At 37.7% G+C, this 12,174-nt stretch overlaps 1 protein-coding gene across 1 annotated transcript in view; it reads right to left on the bottom strand.

The window, feature by feature from the left end:
* CNTNAP2 (contactin associated protein 2) overlaps window positions 1–12,174 on the bottom strand; it is a 1,934,648-nt gene that overhangs the window by 1,351,962 nt on the left and 570,512 nt on the right. The gene's annotated exons all lie outside the window — the stretch shown is intronic.

Below are 12,174 nucleotides of genomic sequence, written 5' to 3'. Positions count from 1 at the left end.
ATCAGAAAAATCAATCAATCTTCATACTCAACTAATCAATGGCACTCTAAACAAGTGATACCTGAATTCTACTGTAACACTTTCTGTACTTGGCTATTAAAGTGCTATTGTAATGTCCTCCACCACACTCCCTTTTAGCTTCTTGGTCTCTGATTCCTTTGATGGGTCTCTCACAATTTCTTAAAGTCTACATTTTCCTAAAGTAAAGTGGCCAGGGACAGCCTTTGGCTTGCTGCTCAGTCCACCCTTCCATCTCTGGGAGACTGCATTGAGGGCTCTGCTGCTTGTGGAAGATGTTCTCAAATCCTACATATCCCCTGACTTCTAAAACAACAGACCTAGTCCAAAGTGATCACAACTATAAGACTGTCTAGCCTTGCTGCTTGCTCTAGGGGTGATCCTTTAGCACAGAGCAGTAGAACAGACACTTATGAAAATGGATTTGGAAATGTGACTACAGCTAATCTGAATGGTAAATTTTAACAATTAATATGAAACATTCACTTTACAGTCAAGGTTGATGAAGTGTCCCTTCCAAAATAAGTTTCATGCATCTCTTCCTTCTTTTACTTTTAACTTACTGTGGAAATAAAATCACATATACATGCCATATTTCCCAGAGACACTTGCTATCTAATTATGAAATATAAGAAATCAAACTATATTCTGTGAGAATGCATTTGTTCATCTGAACTTCAGATTTGTACACATTTGAATGGATGCGATAATGAATAATGGGTGATATCTCCAGCACCCTGGGACCTGACTCCACTATGTCCAGGTGACCCTGGCTTCTGTTCTCCATCACTTGGAGACAGTCTGAAGCCAAGGCTTGACCTACAGTGGCCGCTCACATTCTTGTCCTTTACTGTCCAGACAAACAGTCCACTCTTGCTGGTGGCTTCATTATTCCTATTCTGAATGAGAGGAGACTTATGCAGCTCTTCTCCAGGTCTCTGTCCAATGCCACTTATCAAGACTGCAAAGTCGCTTTGTGCTGAGGGCCATTACCAAGTAGAAATGACACATCGAAATTGCCTTGCCAGCGTACCCCATGTTAATTTCGCTGTTGACCTTGCATGTGTGTTTGAGAAAGGTGACCCTGCTCAACGACCAGGGTGGATCCAGGATTAGGGTGTATCCTGCAGTTTGAGGAAGTATAGTATCCCGGTCCTTGGGTTTAGGGTGTTCCCAGTTTAAGACCTTGGGTTTTAGGGAAGTTCGATGTTGAGGATTATTGCTGCTGGAAATAGGGCTTCCTGCTACCTGAGCTCCCTTGGAGTTCTCGTGAGATTCAGAGAGCATTTTGGGAAAGAAAGCCTCGTGTAGGAGGTGAATTGGGTGGCAGCAGAACTGGGATTGCCCCAGAACGTGTGCGGAGGCCGGTGTGAGTTCGGGAATAAAGATTTGCTGTTTGAATCTACAAAGCTGTGTGGTGGCTCGTGATTCTGTGCCCAGCCAAGACTGCGGCAGCTTTGCAAGGAAGGAAGGAAGGAAGGAAGGAAGGAAGGAAGGAAGGAAGGGAGGGAGGGAGGGAGGGAGGGAGGGAGGGAGGGAAGAAAAAGGAAGCGACATCCCTAAGGGAGAACATAGAACAATGACCATCTAAAAAGTTACTATCATCCGAAATATTCATGTCTGTGGCTGAAACTGTGCTGCCATAGCATCTACTCTCAATCCACCTCATCTTCCTTCCCAGCACTCAGTACCATCATGTGAGACTCATGTAATTGTTTCTCTGCTCTTCTCTCCCACTAGCCTGTGAGCTCTATGGAAATACAGTATTTGATGATTTGTCAGTACCAACGCTTCAGTGATCTTGGTACTGGGTACAAGCTCTAAATTCACATGTAAAATAAATGAATGAAAAAAAGATTACAAACCTCTAAGTCTAGAAGCACATTGTCAACGTGCAACATGGCACACAAGTTAATTTTTAGAAAGGTAATTTTTATTTCCAAAATATGTTCACATATGCCCAGAACTCCATTTCATAAGATAAGGAATTGAACTTGATATTCTAGAATGATTCTTATCTCAGATAAACAGAAACATGTTTATCAATAGAAGGAATAAACTATTTGTTTTAAAAATTCACTTAAGTGGAGTTAAGTCCCCAAAGACACCAGAAAATGAATTATTATTATTTCACCATTCAAGTATGTACTAATCTGAAGTCAAAATGAACAAACCCATTCTCCTAAAATATTGTTAGATTTCTTATTTTTCATAGACTGCAAGTACCTCTGGGAAAGATGGCAGGTATGTGTCATCATATTCCCCAGAAAGTTCGATGTAAAAGACTGAAAAAATGAGCACAAAATTGTGTTTTTAAAGTAATCAGTCCACAAGTCTATACTACAAAGTGAAAAATTTCATGTTCATTCTTAAAATTTACTATAAAATAGTAGTCAACAATATACATCTTTGATTTTTTTTCTGTTATCTGATTCTTTCAAGACCAGTCTTTATATTGTTGGCTTAAGTTCTCATTTAACCACAGTGAGCATTGCTTGTAAGGTTCCCATGGTTGTGCTAATATTCACTCCCTTCTCCTTACTCATTCAGGCATGAGTCCAACCTGCTGGAAGGGCAGGAGCACATGAAATCCACATGTTCTGCCCTGTGCAGCCAATGGTGTAGTGTCAAGAAAGTGACCAAGAACACAAAGGCACATTCATTGTTTGAGGTGGGGAGGGTCACTACAAAGGAGCTTGACTGTGAAAGGGGCTGAAGAAGGGGCTGTTGTCCCAGGGGTCTGGTCCTTGTCAAGGAAACATCAGAGTACATATTGACCTGATGGAAACCAGGAGCTGAGCCAGGTAAGAAATGGACAGGAACACGCTGGGAGCATCTTTTTCTAATCTGACCTATACCTTGCCTATTTGACTACCTATACTTGCATTAAAAGTAACCAAAATGCAGTTGATAAAGAATTAATTAAATGATTGATTTACTTAAAAATAAAGCATTTTTAAAACCTAAAGTTAGTTTGTCCTTATTACATTTAATCAAAATTGACTTATGTAACAAATTCATATTTTAATACCAAATAGTATTTTTTATTAATTTTAAACATCACTTAGAAATAAATTTAAAAATCATGTACTTCTGAATTATAAAATTAGAATAAAATTGAGATCAGTAAAAAGCAGAGCACATTAGAGAATACTTTTTTTTGAAAAGTAACTATGAAATATCAGAATTTAAACATTGGCAACCTCATGAACTCCTTAATTGAAATATAATATAGCCATAAAATTAACTAATTAAGTAAATGTTACATTTACATACTTTCTCCTAGAGGATATTACCAGAAATATTTATTGATATCTGTTTGGCTTGTACTTTTTAAATATTACATATGTATTATATGCAAATATATATGTAAATATACATAAAATGAGATATGTGTGTGAGTATGTGAGTGTGTGTGTGTGTTGTGTGTGAGTGTGTGTGTGTGTGTGTGTGTGTGTGTATCTTCACATTTTCCATAAGTGGCAATAATAGAAGGACCCACATAAGGTGATACAACATAAAACGACAAGAGAATAACATTAAATTCTAATTAAATGCTAAATATAATATAATCAAATACCAAAATAACATATAAATAAAAAATGCTAGGCTATTGCCACAGGTGAGTTGCTTATTAGATCTCATTTCATCATAACAGTGTGACCTTGAATATGTCAACTAATCTCTTTCCTACAGAGGACTCCCACATCATAATGAGGAAATTGAGCTCATTTTCTCTCAACCCCTGAAAACTCTAAGAAATGTCTAGAACAGGAGTCAGCAAACTGTGACCTGCAGGCCAAATCCAGCCCTTGCTGCTTCTATAAGTAAAATTTTACTAGAGCTCAGAAGCACTTCATTTATGTGTTTGTCTATACTGCTTTCAAAAATGGCTGGATGCTACAATACAGACCAGATGGCCTGTAAAACTAAACACTGTCTGACCTTTCATGGAAAAATTTTTGCAGACTCTAGCCTTGTTTGACAAATATTCCAGGTATTTGGGAATAAGAATAATTAGCAATTTTTCTATGTACAGGTTATCTCAGATAATGAACCAGAAGTGGAGATTAGAGGATCTATAGATTGGTGAGCAGGTGGTACTTAAAAAGAACATTAGAGGCCACAGTGGGCATACAATCCCAGAGATGTTTGTAGCCCCATGCATGCGTATGCACGCTGCCATGGTGACTCTTAGGATGAACTCCCCGTTTTTATTTCCAGCTGTAATAACAGTTTTTACACATGACACTTTCTAAATTGCTGGCTGGCTTTTTATTATAAAGCATGTTATCTCAAAATTCTGCAGACATTAAATATTAGAAAATCAGGCAAAACCCTGGAGAAAGTAGAATTTTGATAGAGTAGTAAATAAAGGAGAAGGAGATAGAGACAGACTTGAAATAACTTGGTATGGCATTCTCCCACGCTGGGATGACTTCCACACAGCTATGGCAAATATTTGGTCTCCAGTGCACTTCCCTTCCAGGGAATCTTGGATGAAAACTAGAGGAGCAGATGGGCCTTGGGGTTTATTTTTGTGCAATTTCAGTCAATCAGGAGGGCAGACAAGCTGTTAAGAATGCTTTACTAACTCATGCTGGGACACAGGAATTGCTGGAAAATAGACTGTGTCTGTAGCCCTTTGCCTGAGAGGTCGAAGGGTTGGCCATCAGCCAGGGACATGGGCAGGGATGTGCAAGGTCAAGGGGCCTCACCTGTAAGTTATTAGAATATGGCACTCAAACTCCGTTCCCATTATAAGCAATTTAGAAAATCTTCACAAAACACTGCCTCTTAAAATTATAGAACTTTGGTCATGTTTTATATTGCACAAGTATTGATACAAGCCATGCCAGGAAAGCTACAAAGAACAACAAAGGACCCAGAACCAAGCAGTGCTTTCTGGGTAGAAGTCTTAGCAACTATATGGCATCTGTGTATTAGGGGACAAGCATCTTTGAAGGGCACATTCTCAATGGCTTGGCTCAGTGACCCCCACACATTCAATTCCTAACTTGGGCGGAGGGGACAACTTTACCTCTATCTGCATGTCTACCCTGCCTCAGATTTGGTGACATTCCTCTTCATAGTCAGGAGAAATGGAAGAGGTCTTGGCAAGACCTGCTTAAAAAGGCAAATCCTGCTTCCAATCAACAGGCTCCAGCCCTGTTCCTTAAGACAAAAGCTACGTGGAATTAGAAGCTGAAGAGTCACAGTAATTCCCTTTTCTGGTTTTCTGAGAATTAGGGCGGCTCCTTTCAATTTGTGCAATTTCAGTCAATCAGGAAGGCAGACAAGCTGGTCTTCTGTCAGCTTCTTCTGTTCCTTTCAGGGTCTGGAGTCCCATCTCGGTTCTCTAGCATCACATATTGCCTCCTACTCTTCAATTTCTTTGCGCTGTCTGCTCATCCACATGCCTGATGATTGCCTATCATCTTCTCCAACCTGACTGTGCACCTGCCTGTTACCTCTCTAACGCTTCCTCTCTCCAACCTGCTGCTCGCTATGTGACTTTCCTGATAACCATATTTGCTTTCATTCCCAGAGAGATCATGCCTTTGATTACATGGCTTTAAAGATAGAGGGAAAACAGCTCAAACAAATGAATTGTTATTTTTGCACAGCCTGATAGATATTTCAGGATTGGAATGAAATAACAGATGGAGTCATGACCCAGGTTCTTCCTTGAGTAATCATTGAGATTAATTTAGCCCTTCATGTTTTTATAAAATTATTAGTAGCCTCTTGATGGCCAAGAAAAGATGTAAATAAGATACAGCACTTGTACATTTCAGGGACTTTATTCCCACCATTGTGGGCTTGTTTTTCTCTGAAGAAAGGAAGGAAGGTAGAAAGGAAGGCAGGAATATTTCCCTGGGATGCACTTGGAATAACAGTGCTCTGTCTCATTTTCTCAGTACACATCACTTAAACAGGTGTTATTAATTTACCTGAGGAATTTGCTAACTTTGACCTTCCACCATAACATGAAAAGCAAACACAGGTCACTCCTCACGTCCTCTGTGGAACTCTCATTCCCCCAAGCACTTCTCAGTGGAAAGCCTATAATCACTCCTGAAGGCCAAACCTTGTTTAAATTTAATTTGCAGTTTAGATTATGTGCTATCCAAGCAGTATATTTTTCTTCAATAACATATGGAAAGTGTAGGGAATAAAGCCTTTTTCTTCTTATAATATCTTTTATAATTTGTTTTCACTTTGAGGCAATTTTATAAATTTATGTCCACTCATTTGTTCAACTTATTGTCTAATAAACATTTTCTTGGACAGTCATAACTTTCAGAAGTAGCATTAGGTTGATTTCCCCAATATTACCAGTGGTAGAAAGAGCTTGACCCTTAGATTCAAAAGTCTGGATTTTATTTCTAGCAACATAAATTTGGGAAAAATTATTTAATCCTACAATATGCACAGTCTCCTTAGTCATTTCATTTTTTAAAAAATACTTTCCCAGTTTTGAATCAGTTCCATGATTTTTAAAACCATAGCAATATTAAATAAATGGCTCAAAAACATAGCTAAGGTACAGTGGCACACACCTCTAATCCCAGTGGCTTAGGAGACTGAGCTAAGGGGACTAGTTCAATTCCAGCCTCAGCAACTTAATGAGGCATTATGTAATTTGGTGAGATAGTGTCTCTAAATAAAATATAAAAAGGGCTGGGGATGTGGCTCAGTGTTAAGCACCCCTGGGTTCAATCCCTGGTACTCAAAGATAGACAGACAGACAGACAGATAGAAAGGAAGGTAGATAGATAGGTAGGTTGGTTTCAGGAGTATACTAGAAAAGTGTTTGTTCCTCCTTAGGGCAAAACCACCATTGAGTCCTATTCCATCTGCTGTTTTTTAGGTCTTCAATGCCGTCATATTATTCTCCCATTTTTAAGGTTTATACATTGTTTTGTATATGCCTTGCTTCAGCTTCCCTTGATTACTCTTTGTCACTAGAAATAATATATGCATATGTATTCCCCAATTCTGTGAAATTTCATTCAACACAAAGAAAAGAAGGACCCTCAACAGAAAGAACACTCAAAATCCACACAAGTAATCACTGGTATGATCTTCACAGACTATTAACATATACACTCCTACAGACACTCCTTTTAATATATGCATACAATACTATGTAAGTGAACAAAGTCTCTGAAACATACATGCACTAGAGCACATATACATGCATTAACTCTAACATTTACATAGGCAATAGAATTTAGAGTCTGGTCTTTAACACATTTTTTTGGCTCAATGATCTCTCTTAGAAGTTTACACATAGATATTGCCACACTTTTATGCATCTCATTTTATATGATGATATATTTTATTATTTATACCAGGTTCTGAATAGCAAAGTGAAGTTTTTTTTTTAAGAGAGAGAGAGAGAGAGAGAGAGAGAGAGAATTTTTTTTAATATTTATTTTTTTTTAGTTCTCGGCGGACACAACATCTTTGTTGGTATGTGGTGCTGAGGATCGAACCCGGGCTGCACGCATGCCAGGCGAGCGCGCTACCACTTGAGCCACATCCCCAGCCCCAAAGTGAAGTTTTTTACACAGAAAATACAACACTGTTATATTACTGGTAAAATAGATCATATAATTGGATTGAGAACTAATTTTTCTCCCTTGTAGTCTATGGGAGAATGGATTTGGGTTATTTCCCTGGACTACCAGAGGAAATATCAGGGAGAGTGGTCACGGAGAGAAGTTCAGTTATGTTGCTTTCAAGTGCTACTTTAGGAAACAGCTGAAGATGGTGGAACTGAAATTATCAACTGAACAGATGTACCTTATCTGATATGCAGTGAGAATCCCTAAATAAAAGAAAGAAAAAGAAGAAGAAAATCCAGCCTCTTCCTTCCTCTTCCTTCCACTGTCTTTCCTGTTTCCTACCAGATGGAAGTGACTCCATTTATTTTTGGTTCATTTTCTATTCAATGAGAGGAAGTCCTCTGTGCTACTCTCTGCCTTGTAGTAGCTGAGAACGTGAATGAGGCAGCTTCCCAATTTGTATCCCAGCCCTTTCAAAGTAGACCAGCATGAATGGAATGGGTAGACAGAGGTCATTAAAACAAAATCAGTAAATCAAGGAGAAGTAATAGCAGTCATTATCGAGTATGCATGTGACAGGTAATTTGCTAAATGTGTTGAATGGATTACCTTGCTGAATAAATTATAGTAGCACGTTGAGATAGGATTGTTACCCCCTCCTCCTTTTTTTTTTTTTTTTTTTTTTTTTTTTGTCCGAGGGATTAAACTCAGGGGCACTCAACCACTGAGCCACATCCCTATCCCTATTTTGTATTTTATAGAGACAGGGTCTCACTGAGTTGCTCGTTTGCAATCCTTTTATCTCAGCCTCCTGAGCTGCTGGGATTATAGGCATGTGCCACTACACTGGGCTGAATGGTTACCATTTTATAGACAAAGATTAAGACCTTATAGATTAAGGATACTAGAGTTGGGACCAAAAAAAAAATTAAAAATTTAAAAATGAACTGTACCTGATTGCAAAGCCTATGGTTTTAAGGTCTATATCGTAAGGGCATGTTATTCATGGACTACATGGATCTGATCATACAGAAATCGTCAATTTGCTCTCCTGACCTCCTGGGACAATTTACTTGAGGTGATATCCTTTATAATAGTATTGCTGAAACTCTAATATCTTCTTTCTATATCAGTCTTTTATCCATCACCAGAAAGGAAGAGGTCCCTGCAGTTTTAAATGTGTTCTCAGAGGGACCTATTCATAATTAGTCAACTGATATGTCTAATTGAATATGCTCACCAAAGTACACCAACTTTATCCCATTCATTCACTCATTCCATGCATAGCCACTTACATCCTCCTTCAGTCTTTCTCTCTTTACAATTCATTTTCTTCACAGTGGCCAGGCGAACCTTTTATAAATGAGGATCAGATGATGCTATACCTGGTCAACCTCCCCCTGCTTCATTCAGTCTGAAATCTGAGCTCCACCGGGGCCTGAGAGGGTCTGGCCTCGTATAACTCTAGTGACAGTTTATTTTCCACTTCCACTGGGTCACTGGGCTCTGGATTCACTCTTCTTTATCTTTTCAGACCCACCAAGACACTTGCTAAAGAGTTTGGCCACACTCTCTGGTTTCTAGCCAGAGTTCCCTCAAGAGGTCTAGAAGAGACAGATGAAGACTTTCTTTCTTCCATCACCCAGTCAAAGGCCACCTTCTGCTTCTGTGATCTGTTCATCTAAATTAACAACCCAACTTCTGCCTTCAAATTCTCCAGACAGTCTTGCGATTCTACCACACTGATTCATGGCACCAATGACAATCTGAAATTATCCTGCATCTTGTTTTGAAATGTGTTACTTTTCTTATTGAGCACACTATAAATAGCATGAGAGTGGGGCACCCATCACACTTATTGACCCTGTATCCCCAGGGCCTAAAAAACTGGTGGTTAGTGTGAACTCGGTAAGAGTTATTGAGTCAATGAATTGCTGACAGTGACAAGCAATAAATCCACTTAACAGTGAGCAAGGCAAGATAGAGCCAAATTTGACTAATAAGACATATTCTTTATCTGTTAAGCTTTAATAGACTTTTTGTATTTTCCATTTTAAAATCTGTATTGCAAAAGAGAGTCTGCTCTATACATTGACAGATACATAGATCTACTGTGTCCCTGATAAGAAAGATCATCCCGCTGATCTTTATCAACTTAAAATGTCATGTAATTTGAAACCCTTGAATTACCTAGAGTGCTTGTCTAACTCATCAATATTTACCTCTAAAAGTGTTCATATATTATGGCTCTAGATAATGAGTTTTGTGAGAGATAAAGACATAGGCAATTCTGAGTTAGCTCTTTCACACCCCACTTTAGTCTTCAAAAGAAGTCTCTGGTGTTTCTCAAATTGCGTTTTAATTCTGTGTCATTGAAATCAGTATCTCAATATTGTCATTTAATCAAAATTGATTTATACATTGATCTTTCTGCCATATGATGATTTCTTCTTGAAGAAAGGAATATCTTTTCATTCTCAATGTGCACATAGTAGGAATTCTTCATATATTTCAAAAAAAAATACTGAACACAGTCTGTCAATAGTTTATGGCAATAGATGAGTTCAATATTATTTCCTTAAAATTCGGTTCCAATTTAGTTTCTTTTTTTGTTGTTCAAATAGTTTAGAAAAATCCATGAAAGTAGTATAGCTAAAAATTCAGTCACGTTTGCAAGAATCATGGTTGTAAATCAAATAGGAAATTGTCTGCTCTGCATGTACCAAGGGCAAATTACTTTGAGATGTAGTTCAAATTTTGCTGGACATTTAACAGCTGCAGCATATTTCTGACAGATGGTATAACAGATGAATCAGTTTCAAATTATCTACCAAACTGTTATATACTATAGAAGAAAGAGATTTGTGAGACTTTTTAAAAAATAAGATTTTGTCTCCTCCAAATTGATGTCCTAATTTCATAGAAATAAATCCTACAACATAAAATAATAAAAATCAAATTTATACTTTGTGTAATCTGGAAATGCTTTTGAAATTTTAATTTCCATTACTTCATGCAAAAAAAAAATGAAATAGTTTTTAGGAATAGGCTCAATACTCGAAAGCCAGGCAGAGATTTTATCTCTGAAACAATGGTGATAGTAGTCTATTTTTTTTAAACTTAAATTCTACAATCTAATAAACAGGCAGAATTACCTAGCAATTCTAATAAACAAATAATTTGGAAACTGTCAAGGTCTATTGAAATATGAGTAAATGAACTTGAGAAGTCTTTAAGATTTGACTGACAGTCTTCCTATGGAAGTGACTCTCTTAGATTATCATTTGTTGGTCTTCTGGCAATTGTCACATTTTGACTCTACTTTCATTAACTGGTTCATTCAAGGACAGTATTTAACAATAAGAAATAATATTCTTATACACAGTAAAGTCTACTTCCTAAACTACTTGCCCTAGTTTAAATAATTGACTAAAGTGCTCCAGAAAAGCATCCCCCAGTGTCCCTGGCTGAAGTCAATCAAGATTAGATCATGTATTCCGATAGGTACAAAATTAAGACTGGAACATTGTAGAGTTGGTCAGAGCAAGACTGCAGTAGAATGTTAAATTAATTTAAAATATTTATGATAAGTTTAAAAAATAGCCTATTAAAGAATATGTATAATATAATCCTCATTATATAACATATTTATAGATATAAAATGATTTGAAAGAAATGTAAACCAAAATGTTAATCATATTTGTATGCTTATATTATTAGGTTACCTTGGATTTTATTTTTTGCAGTTTGCAATGTTCTTTAATTAACAGAGATTTTTGTTGGATATGAAAAATCCATAATATTAGGGACAAGTGTCCAGTGATGCAGTGATGATATGCTCTCTTTTATTCACCTGACAATTATTTAATGAGTGCTACAGCAGTGGTAGTTCAGAGAACATCACAGTTTTATATTAAATCATAAAACATATAGTTTAGGATGGTGAGTTGTTACAGGCAATAATGCAGCAGGAGGGGAAGATGGGTTTGGGAGGGTAAGGAGTGCTCTTTCAGTTAGATGTCCAGGAAACTCTAAGAGATCAGGCACCATTTTTAGTAGAGAAAGAAGAAGCAACCAAAGGTTTGTCCAGGTCCATGGACCAGTAGCTCTAAAACAGGTGAGAAGTCCAGGAACAGAGGCAAGGAGGGCATCTCCAGCACCTCCCTGAGGCCTGCATGAGGGAGCAGAAGAGGACTTGGAGGAAATGGCAAGGAAGAGGTCAGGGAGATGCTGGGGTCAAGGAGGAGGCAGGCTGGGTGGCAGGTGAAGGGCTCTGTGAGGTTGTGAGGAGTTGGGTCTTAATGCTATTGACGAATGGAAGTCCTCCACAAGAGAAATATGATGTTTTCCAAGTTCACTATAAAGGAAGTAAAAGTTATTGAAGCAGTGCTGTTTTCTACCTAGAAATTAGTCTATTTGATTCCTACATACAGGCCACCATTTGGGGTTATAACTGTAACTCAAATCAACTTCTTGCTTCCAATGTTTATGGTAAGTAAAAGAAAGTGAAATAATGTGTGTTTCTTTGGGCATAACTTCATCTTTAAAGGTCAGTATTAAAATACCACTAGCTTATTTTAAT

Source organism: Spermophilus citellus (assembly GCF_964194105.1).
Source record: "Spermophilus citellus genome assembly, chromosome: 3".
NCBI classification, from domain to species: Eukaryota; Metazoa; Chordata; class Mammalia; order Rodentia; family Sciuridae; genus Spermophilus; species Spermophilus citellus.
Note: the sequence above shows the minus strand (reverse complement) of the source record. Positions and strands in the feature narration are given on the sequence as shown.